Raw genomic sequence first — 12,459 nt, 5'->3', positions numbered from 1 at the left:
TCCCACAGTTTTTGTTTGTTTGTTTTTTGCTTGGAAGAGCTGCATTTTGGGCTCTTTTGAAATTATGGGGAGAGATGTTTTTCCATTTCATTCAATTTCCATTTCATTAAGAAAAAATAGGTATGATACATTTGTTCTGGGTCAGACCTTTAAAAATATACATGAAAAATGGTATTAATTAAAATTAATGGGTTATTGTCCTGTTTCCATGATGAAATTGTGGAAAGCCACAACGTAGGGCTGGTGGGTAGCATACATGTCTTATAATTTTTTTTTTTAAATTAGATTTATATGCCGCCCTTCTCCGGAGACTCAGGGCAGCTTACAATGCGTTAAGCAATAGCCTTCATACTTTTGTATATTTTTTATACAAAGTCAGCTTATTGCCCCCACAACTGGGTCCTCAATTTACCTACCTTAGAAAGGATGGAAGGCTGAGTCAACCTTGAGCCCATCAGGATCAAACTCCTGCAATACTGCATATGGTAACCACTGCACTTAACATCATGTTTTCAATCCTGGTTTCAGCAAAAAAATCCATAAAAGTTGCCGGAAGTTTGCACTCTCTCTCTCTCTTGCTATCACTACCACCATCACCAGTGCTATCTATTTATCTAATCTTGATCAAATAAACAAATGTTATATTCCTTCCTTTTATTTCTAAAAGTCTTAATCTTTAATTCAACCAAAGATTACTGTAGGTTGGATTCCTCTTTAATTCTTTTTTTTATCCCATTGCACAGATTTTATTCAAGGTTTTAGCAAGCCTGTTTGGTAGATCTAATAAGAAGATCCGATAAGAAACCATTTTCAGGTAATTCTTTCATGTTCCTCTTTTATCATGTTTCTCTTTTAATTTTTAAAACTTTAGTGGTAGAGTTTTTATTTGTTTTCTATATCCAGTAAGATAGTCTTTTCCAAATCATTCTCTTAGCTTGTCATCTGTAGTTAATTTCTAAGGTGTTTTCTTTGCCTTGTCAGATAAAATTTGTCCCACAGTTATCATTCCTTCAATAATATATTTAGACATAGTTTATCCATAGTTTATCCAGTGTCGACTGGCGGCCCCTAGGGGGAGAGCCTTCTCTGTGGGGGCACCTACCATCTGGAATGAGCTCCCCCCGGAGATACGGAGGATCCCGGATCTGCGCTCCTTCCGCCGTGCTGTGAAGACTTTTTTATTCCATCAAGCGGGCTTGGCCTGATCTCTTTCCTTTTTAAATATGTAAATTTTAACCTGTTTTTAAATTATTGGGGTATTTTAATTTGTCTGGGCCAAAAAGTTTAATTTGATTTTATCGGGTTTTTAAATTTTGTGTATTTATGTATTTTATTGTTGGCTGTTCACCGCCCTGAGTCCTTCAGGAGTAGGGCGGTATACAAATCAAATAAACTAAACAAATAAACTAAACTAAACATAGAAACTAGGTTGGCAGAAGCTAGGGAGAGGACAGTAGCTCATCCTTCCCGCAACTCTCAGGTCTCAAACCTGAGCTGTTGTCCAGTAAGGGTGATCCTGCCATCTTCTGGTGTTCAAACTCACATAAAACTGCTGTACTACAATCTCCTCATGGGGAGAAATCATCTGAAGCACAACTGAGTGATCTTTTATCCCTCCTTATCTGGAAGTATTCCAAGGAACCTATTTACTCATCTGATTCCTTGGTCTTTGCCATGATTATCATCTCTACTTTTGCAAAATCATCTCCACTTCTCCACAGCTCTTCCAGAAGTCCATCTTCAGTAACTACAGTAAACATACTTCCAACCAACCCCTCCTCCCCCCAAGAAACCAATCTGGGCCTTTTCATTGGTGGAGGTGCAATCTTTCACTTCATTAAAAGTTACCAGGATGAATAACTTGTCACATTGGATTATAACCTGATTTAAAAATGATTCCAACTTTTAATTTGCTTAATTCCTATGCAGTGATTAAATTATGACTGGATTCATCCATATTATACCATATACTATGGTTTATAAACTCTAGTCACTGCCAATGAGCATCAATGCCAAATAAACCTACTATGATATAACACAGGGTATACAATCAACTGTAGATCGGGGCCCTCAACCCCTGGGCTGTGGCCCACTACTGGGCCTTGGCCTGTTCAGAACTTGACCATATGAGTGCTGGGTGAGTGCATGCACCTCCATTTGGGCAAGCGGTGGGTGCGTGCAATCGCCATTTTTGCAAATGGAGCTGTATGTGCAACTGCACGCACCTACCACTCACACAGAACCACCCCCTCTTCTCCCCACTCCAGGCCATCAAGCCAGAAAGGTTTGGGATCGCTGTTCTAAATCATTTATTCTATTTATTACTCATATGTGTTCCCCTTTTCTTAAATAATTTGTTACAGCTATTTCTCCTATGCTCATTCTTATATATTGCACTGCTTATATCATTTATAGAAGCATGGTATTGAGAACTATTAGAACCAGTTGATGAGCTAGCTCTTTAATAGAATCCAACAAAGTTTCTATTTGACAATTATAGGCAACACAATCCTGGTTTTTTGTTGTTGTTGTTGAAGGATCTGAGCAACACATAATCAACAGGTTATCTCTCTTTCTTATATTATATGTTGACAAGGTGACCTCCTGTCCTTGCCCCAATCTAAGAGTTCCAAAGCATACAAATGTAAATAGATAAATGGATTTCATTTTGGTGGGAAGGTATCAGCCCTCTTGACATCATGCAGGCCACATGATAGCAGAAATATCTTTGGACAATCCTGGCTCAATGGCCTTGAAATGGATATGACCACCTTCCCCCTATAATTGGCAATGGCCAGCAAAGTAAAATGTACAGGGACCCCTTTACCTTTACTATCTGTCTGTCTGTCTGTCTGTCTATCATGTCTATCATATATATCATCTATCTGTCTGACTGTTTCTCTGTCTGTCTGTCATCATTTACACACACACACACACACACACACACACACACACACACACACAAATATTGCTTCCTGCAAAATCTTCTCCATCCCTGAATAATCCTGGGAACTACGCTGAAAAATAGGTACTAGCCCAAAGTCACTAACTGAACTTCCATGGCAAAAGATGGACTTGAAACTTGTCTTAATCTTACACCTTAACGGCTACATTACAATGTAGGGCAAGGGAGCAGCCATGTATTATCACTACCCATTGACACATCACCTTGATTCCATTTGATTGTGGAGCATTTATATGAAATGTAATTATCCCAAATTGCTAGTGTGTTGTACCAATTTGGACTATTTTCATGGTATCTGAGGGTATCACTATTGAAATTAATGACTCTAAGGTCAGTCTTTTCCTACAAATCAAGTACATGACAGCATTGCAAATGATGTGATAAATTACCATGTAATGAAGAGTCCATCTGCTCAAAGGACCTAAATGAGCAACCTTTGAATTCAAGGAGAGTCTTAGTTTATCTCCGTGGTCACTGTATAAAAAAAACGTAATTAAAAATCTCAGCCACAAGCCACTCATTAATTTACAACTTGCCATATCCCAATGACTTGGGATGGCAAATATATAATTGAAGTAAACAAGAACAAGCATAAGCAAGCAGTAAAATTCAATCCCCAGATCAGCAAAATTCCATGTTAAGTTTGCAAACTTATTTTCCCCCTGGAAGACTTTCTATGATTATAACAGCTGAATGGCAGAGAAGTCACCACAGGAAGAGAGCAGTGATGTATCGATCTCAGAAGAAAAGTGGACCAGGATTTAGGAGACATTTCCTCCATTTTAAGAGGCGTGGCTTGCAGGAAATGTATGTTAAAGTTAATAGTTTTTTCATTTATGTCTTGCCAGATTTTGGTAGAAATGGTGCTATTTTACTGGCAATCTTGGATGATTTCAGTCATTCAAATAAAAGAAAACAGGTGTTATAGATCATATGTGATGTTACACGTGCTTCGGAATAGGATACTTAAATTGTTCTGGGTTAGGAAATTCTTATCCTATACTTTACCATCAAGAGAAACTTTAACACCCTAGGTTTTCCACTGATAAAGCTGGCTAAATCTCCCAAAGCATTGTGAAATAAATAACCCGTTAAAAATCATTTTTTAAAAAGTGAAATAAATAAAAAGGCAGCAGTATATACCAATGTTTTCCAAACTTGCTACTTTTAGATGCCTCTCTCACACACACATGCATCTTGGTAAAAATTTATCTAAATGGGATAGGAAAGAACAGATTTAAATTGAGCCCTAGTAAAATATTTGCTGTTTGTTTGTTGTGCGTCTCCATCTAGTCTAGTGCTGCCTGTTAACAGGTGGACACTACCCTTGAAGAGGTAGCTCTGTGACTTATGGTTCGTCCTAGATTCAGGTTTCCTGCTAGAATGGCATGTGGTTACTGCAGCCTGAGAGGGCATTATGCAATTTAAGATGGTTCCCTCATTATCGGGAAAGAGGTCCTTGCTACAATGACAGTGACTATTGTAATATGTCTTACATAGAACTGCCTTTAAAAATTACTTGAAAGCTTCAATTGCTTCAAAATCCAGCAATCCATGTGCCAACGCCCTATCTTGGTTACCAATAGGCTTCCAAGTGCAAGTTAAAGTACTGGTGTTAACGTATAAGATATATATTGTGATACAACCTTGTGCCTACAGCATGTGATACAACTCATGATACAACCCAACAGGGGTTTATGGGCTTCCGGTTGATGTTACGGTGAGAACAGCTGGAAAATAGCAGGCTCCCCTGAGCCCTGCAAAATCCAGCTGACAACTGCTGTTGGGAAACCCTACGGGGTCTAAGCCACCTTGTAGGGGCGGTGAAGAAAGGAGAGGCACTTCATGGCCCATGAGGAACTAGGAGTTTCATCGTTAGGTCCAAAGCAAGCTTTCCTGAGCGGCAGCAGGGTCTATGGCCATTTTTGACTAGGTCACAAGCTAGTAGGGACTCCAAGATTTGTGCTGGAGCGGTCCGTGGACAGAGCATTGAAGCTGGGTGAGATACCCAGCTTACCTTAAAGACTTAACTTAAGTATAAGAATTTCAAAAAATACTCCAAGCATTAAGGAAATGGCGATTAGACACACAGAGAAGATTAAAGACTGAAAATTAAGAGGTGAAAGAAATGTCCAAAGGAAGCTTTAAAATATAGAAAGCTGGAAAAAAAGCTTAAACAATTTGAAAGGTTTTGGGAGAAACTGTCTTTCTTATTTGTATCTTAAACCCCCTGGTATTTATCAGAGAATCAGCTGTTTTTGACATACTGCTTAATGTTGGAATTGGGAGGAGGAGAGCCATCTGTAGGAAGAGGAGCATTACAGCAGGAGAATTTTCATTGAAAGTGTATTATGTCTAATACACATAACAGAAAAAAGTAATCAGCACTTGGAAGGCGACTTGAACTTGATTCTATTTTAGAAGACGATTTGGATATTTTAAAATTCTCAATGAGCTTCTTTTCTTTTTTGAAGATTTTTAAGATGAACTAAATTGCAAATTTAAATTACAAATAATTAAACTCTATTGAAATTGGTTATTGGATTGCAGATTTGAAATATTGGAGGAAACCTAGTGGATTGACTTAGACTTGGATTATTAATACTATTTAATAGAACATTCTACGAGGCAAAAGAAGAAAGGTGATAGAAGAAAAGAGAAAAGAAGAAAAGTTAAATAAGACTTTAAAATCTGGACAATTGGGAAGATAAATAATTGGAAAATCAAAAGGCTGTAAAATATTAAAGAACTTTAAAGATTATAAATTTAGGGGATTGGAGGTATAATTATGGGATTGACTAAATCTTATTAATAATTTGTTGCTTTGTTGGAATTTTTAAACACTAAGACATTGGAACTATAGAGGGATATTGAGTAATTTTTGTCAAATTGTTACAAAATGAACTATCAGGAGATAATAGAGGGATATGAAGAAATAATTTTGATGCTCAAAAGTATGCATGAAACTATAAAGAACAATAAAGAGACAAGGGGATTGCCTAAAGATAAAGAAATGAGTATAGAAGCTTCTCAACAACTGGGGAAAAAAAGATGATTATGATATTCAGAAAATAGATGAGAAATTAGAAGAGGCAGTGGGAGAGAAAAATCAGACTGAGATGGAGAAAGAAAAAAATAATGAAGAGAAAGGATTGATAAGAAGGAATCAAATAGATAATTCCTTAAAAGTTTATAATAGAACAGAGGAAAAAAAGGGAACTCTCTTCAAAAAAGAGAAAGGTTTAGAGCAGTGGTTCCCAACCTTTTTTTGGCCATGCCCCACCTAAGCATCTCTAAAATCCTGATGCCGCTCCCCCTCCCCCCGTGACATATAATTCTTACTATTCAAAAAGTGAACTCTGAGTCACATGGAGGAAACCTAAAAGGCCATTAACTTGGTTTAAATAAGGTTCCAAATTGTCCCCATTAAAAATCAAATCCCCCCCCCCCCGTGAGGCATGGACTCCACGTTGGGAACCATTGGTTTAGAGAAAAAAAGAAAACCTGTTCAAAAAAAAAAAAAAAGATATATGGATGGGTGCTCAAATGATACAGCAGAAAGAGATAAAGGGCTATCCAAAGGGAACACTCAGAGGGTATAAAAATATGAAAAAAAGTTATACGATTCCAAGAGAGAGGAATAAAAGGGTGACTAAAAAATCAATAAATGACAGAACTCCAAAAAGATTAAGAGATGAGGGATAGTGAAAAAATATATTAATAAAATGGAAAAGTAGAAAATACAAATAGGGAAAATAGTAGTATATATACTAATAGACAATAGAATTTATTATAATTAAAAATAAACTAAGGTTAAAAGATGGAAGTTTATAAGATTAACAGTGTGTTAAAATAGATTGTGAATCCAAACTTTTAAGGATTAGAAATTGTGGGGATTTTAAGATATAATCCTGGGATTGATTAAATTTTGTTAATATTTGGCTTTATTAGTAGTCCTAGACATTTGGGATATTAAAATTATGGTGGAATAATGAGTAATTTTAAAATATTAAATATTAGTGATTTAGTAGGGGAAACAAATAAATGGTGCAGAGAAATGTTATTTAGGTTTAAATGCATTAATGGGAAAAAACGATAAAGAATTATAAAGAGAGAATGGTATTGGTGAAGTTGGAAGATTAGGGCTATGTATACTTATTTGTATTATTATTGTTAACATTGTTTAAAAAGGACATTGACCCAGTCAATACACTGTCCACAAAATATGTATGGTATGGATAAAATAAAATAAAAAACTTGGGGGGGGGGAAAGGTTTTTGTTTTTGTTTTATTTTTATTTTTTTTCGAAACAATGCAAATTGCTTGCTCTCTAATAAGACATCATGGTATTTACTCATCAACTCCTGTCCAAGTACTAATTAGGCCCAACCTGGTTTACCTTCCAAATCAGCAACGTGGCTTGATGCTGTTAAGATATCTCTTATTCATTATGGAATGCAATGCAGGGTCCTGCCTAACCAGCCTTATGAGCATGCAGGGTCAAGGGAGAATAGGCAGCTTGAGGTCAGTTTGCTGGAGTCATAGGAAAGGTACCCATGTAGCTTCTAATGTCCTTTGGATGTTCATTATAGAATATGCAGTATCAGCTGATCTTATCTTTAGAACACTTATGGCTGTTTTAAAATGGAACAGGAGCATCACACCCACGCCTTTCAATTTGGCATCTCTAGTTCAAAGGAAAAGATCAGCTCTCAAGAATTTTCTCATTGGCTTTGCTTTTCTGCTTTGGTATAGCGAGGACAGCTTATTCAAGTTCTGTTTCAGGCCCTGATTTTTAAAAACCACCTTTGTAATTAATTCTAGTCTGCAGGAATCACAAGAACAGAAGATAGGAGCAAGACTGTGGGGATGTTGACTGAAATGTAGGTAGGGCATATGAATATTTGTCAGTGTCTGAATAAGATTCACTTAATAAAGATTTAAAGGCTTAAGAAAAAAGAACCCTTGAGCTAGCCTGAAGACATAGTTAGACGGATTGCACTGTTTTGTGATTTTGGTCACATGTTTTGCTTGCATTTTATTTTCATCTGAAAAGCTTCCTACTTCAGTATGTTTGTATGCTGAGAATTTATTAAGTATTTATTTCCTTTCTGCAAACTTGCTTTGAATGCCACTTAAATCTGGTAGATCTTTATAGGCAGGAATTCCAATGCAGTTTTTAAACAGGTAACATCATTTACTCTCTCCACCAATGAGTTCTCCTTCACTTCCTTGCTTGGTTAACTTTCCTTCCCCTTGTGGCAACAAATTTCTCTTTCACATGGAACAATGCCCATGGATCAGGCCCACAATCTACCTCGCTTAAATCATGAAGCATAAAAAGTGACAGAGAAGGAAGAATGAGATATAAATGAATGATTGAAGACAGTAGAACCACAAAGGAGAGATCAAGGCAACTGCCAGCAGAAAAAGTAAGAATTGGCAGGCAGGGTAAAAAATGATGACTTGGCTGCTGGGGTGGCAAAATCAGGCCAGGCATCTTTGTTTTTAAAATCAGTGTTCTTGCTTTACAATTTCAATCTATTTCTATTACTTAAAAATAACAATAAAATAGACTAAAATAAAATTGACTACAGGCTATTTTACAGAGTAAATGCTCAGACTGGTCTTTTTAAAAAACACATTCAAAACCTAACAGTAAGAAACAGAAAAAACATTGTTAACATATACATTGAAGCAGGAAAATACATTTAATATTTAATTTACAGTCTTTAATATTAAATTTAGTATTTAATATTAAGTTGACAATATTAAAGTAGACACGTACAGTATAAATATATAAAAGGTAGATAAAAACTTAATTATTTACAAAATCTAGGTAGAAAAGTAGGATTCTTTGTCTAGTTATAATATGGTACAAGGTTTCAAAGTTTTGTTAGTTATCTAGGTTCTAAAAACTATTATTGTATCATAATAGTTCCATAATAGTTGGAACTACTCTTGACATCTCAAGAAATGGAAAACTTGATGTTTCCTAGGAAATACTATCCTTGGCTTTTAAAACAGAAACATGCAGTATTGGAATAAAAAAAAACCAAGTAGCACCTTTTGCAACCAACAGATTTTATTAAAAGGCATAATCTTCCATGAGTCTCAGCTGACTTCAGCAGATGGATAGAGTGGCTAGATTAATGTAGGATTTAAATTGGGATGAGGTGGAGGGAAGGAGATGGAAAGGTAAACTGGTTGTGCAAATGCAGGTTGCATGTGAGAGATCACAAGTCCCTTATCAATTAACAATTGTAATGTGTTAAAACCCATTGTGTTTGCTGAGACCTGAGATTGCCTAAAACCTTTTGATGTTCAACAATTTCTCACTCAATGATGTTGTTAAAGTCCAGCTTTTCCAAAACAGTTATTTTGAGGTCTGCTAAAGAATGTCCTGGGAGATTGAAATGCTTTGATATTACTTTGTCCTTGTTCTGAGTCATGATGTCAAATCTGGGAGCAAGAATCTGCATCAGGTTGGATGACTATTCATATGCAAGTATAGGCCTGCCATTCAGTGCCAAAAGACAGGCAGTATAGCAAGAGCAACAGCATTTGGACTTACAGTATATACCACTTCATAGTGCTTTATAGCCCTCTAGCTGTTTACAGAGTCAGCATGTTGCCCCCAACAATCTGGGTCCTTATTTTACTGATCTTGGAAAATGGAAGGTTGAGTCAGCCTTGAGCTGGTGAGGATTGAACTCTGGTAGTGAGCTGAATTAGCCTGCAATATTTCATTCTAACCACTGTGCCACCATGGGTCATCAGTATTGTTGTCTAGCATGCACAATGAGTTGTAGCTTTGAATGGTTTGAGCTGTGAGTTGTAGGTGACAATCAGTAGCATTCCGTTACTCTTTTTCTTGATCTGTCTTTTTAATAAATCCTTAATCGATATTGATCTGGCATTATTGATTTTATAATTGATTTTGTTGGATGGGTAGTTCAGACTTCTGAACAATCAATTGACAGCATCTCTGTTAAGTGGGTCAAAACAAATGTGATTATAGTATAGAGCTTGAATGTAGAGTATAGATACAATGCTCTCATGAAAAGCAGAATCATATACTGTATTTATGCATGTTAATTTGAAGGCCTTCTGTACAATGTGATGTTTATGTGCCTATTGGTAGTTTTATAGTGACATTGAGGGGGTGTTCTTGTTCTGTGTATAGGTCTAAGATGAGATTGCTGATGGGGGAAAGTTATTAAAATCATGATGGAATTTGATGAGACATTATCTTTCAATGGGTCCAAATAATAAAAATCAATTAATCTTAAATAAAAAGTTTCAGGGATTAAAGAGAGATAAGAAAGTTATTGCTATGACCAAAGTTGAAGTACACAAGTGAGTACAAAGTGACACAGTAATGATGTTTTTCATGAGCTCAAATCTATGTTTGTAAGATGTTTTGATATGCAGAACTTCAACATCCAAAGTGACTAAAATGGTGTAGTTAAAGAGATTGCCTATACAGTTAGGTTTTCTTAGACAATCTCTGGTGTCTATTATGTGGCTGAGAATACAGGTGGTCCAAAGTCTGAACACAGAGTCCTTGAAACCTATTATTCCAGTTGTGCTTGTTCTAGACCTTGAGACAATGGGATGGCCCAGGTTTCTTGGTTTGTGTATTTTAGAAAGTTGGTAGGAGAATCTTGCTTAGAGCTTTTAGGGTACTAGCTAGATACTATGTTGTATAGAATACACTTAGGACTTTATTTCATCATATTGTGTAGCTCTTTCTGATATGTTCTTGTGGGATCTGAGGAGAGATGTTGACAGAATGTGATGTTGCAGAGTTGCTTCTTGGCTTTGACATAATCCACCTTATTCATGATGAGAACTGTAGTAGCTTGAATTGCCAGTATTGATGGGGGTGTGGTTTTTCCCCCCTTCCTAGTTCCTTCAATAAGATATAGTTTTCTGTTTGATTGTTTGATATTAATCCCTGTTTACCTGGATGTTGGCTGCTGGAAGGGATTTGTTTTGCTCTTTTTTGGTTTCCTTCTTACATACCTGGTCTACCCCAACATAGGGGAGGGGGCATACTGCTCCCTTTTGCCTTTCAACTCCAATCCAGGAGCCCTCAAGCAGTCACATTCACGACAAACCATTTATACCAAATTTATATAAAATATAAATTTTATAAATATATAAAATATATATATATACATATGTTTTCGTAGATTTTCACGGGTAGGAGTATGCAAATTTTGGTGTATTCAGGTCTTTTCCCGTGTACTCTCAATCTTACACAGGAAAACACCTGAATTCACCAAAACTTGCACAAACACACACACACACACCCACCTTAAGAATTGTCCTAAAAATGCGAGTTCCAGGTATAGTTATAGAAGAGGCAATAGACATCACGATCTCCGGAACGTTTAAAAGTTTAAAAAATTTTATTTTAAAACTTGTGCTAAGCTTTCGTCGGCCCCTACCGACTTCATCAGAGTGTAAAATAAACCATAAACCCTGATATAGGGCAAGAGAGTAGGTTAGGGAAACAGCAGAATGAGGAAGATGGGGGGGTGGTAAGGAAGAACAACGCAGACCCATCACAAGATCATGGGCAAAACAAATGGGTTTAAAGGAGGCAACGTGTATGCCTAAACGGGAAAGGCATAACAATGAGGGAGAGAGAGCCGGGAGAAATACCTTCAAAGCAATGCCTGATAACCCTGTGTTACCCCCCAGGGAGAGAAAGAGGCAACACACAATGGGGAAGGAGGCAGGGGGAAGTGCATCGTCATCTGTTAGCATGACTAAGGCAGAAAAAAAGTTAATTACAGGGGGAACACAAGGGTGTGGGCCTGTTATGTGTGCAATGACTAAATTGATCAGCATTACATAAAAGCAAGCAGCTCCTCAATGGGTATTTTACACTCTGATGAAGTCGGTAGGGGCCGACGAAAACTTAGCACAAGTTTTAAAATAAAATTTTTAAACTTTTAAACATTCCGGAGATCGTGATGTCTATCGCCTCTTATATGTATGTATGTATGTATGTATGTATGTATGTATGTATGTATGTATAGGTCTTTGGTTATTCGGGTCTTCTCCCACGTAAAATTGGAAGTGTCTTGGTGACGTTTCGACGAAGTCTCATTCGTCATCTTCAGGCTGGTGTTCTCGGCTTCGTGCTTCCAGGAGCAATGTGAGATCGCAGCTGTCTCTTCCTTTTAACTGCTAGTGGGGGTGTGAGCTGATTGGGTGGGAACTTGGCTGTGTTCTGATTGGGCGGAGGTGTGTTCTGATTGGTTAGGGGCTTGGCTGTGCTCTGATTGGATGGGGGGTTGGTTGTGCTCTGATTGGCTGGGGGTGTGTTCTGTTTGGGTGGGGGCTTGGTTGTGCTCAGCTTAGTCTGAGTTGCAGGGGGATTTGAGCTGGTGAGCTGCGTTGTTGTTGTTTGGCTTCGTGTTTGTGGCCATGCGAGCTCTTCATGGTGGGTGTCAGTCTGCTTCATGTATGGATTGGAG

Source organism: Pantherophis guttatus, chromosome 4 (genome assembly GCF_059756535.1).
Source record: "Pantherophis guttatus breed Tessera chromosome 4, ASM5975653v1, whole genome shotgun sequence".
Classification (NCBI taxonomy): Eukaryota; Metazoa; Chordata; class Lepidosauria; order Squamata; family Colubridae; genus Pantherophis; species Pantherophis guttatus.
Note: the sequence above shows the minus strand (reverse complement) of the source record.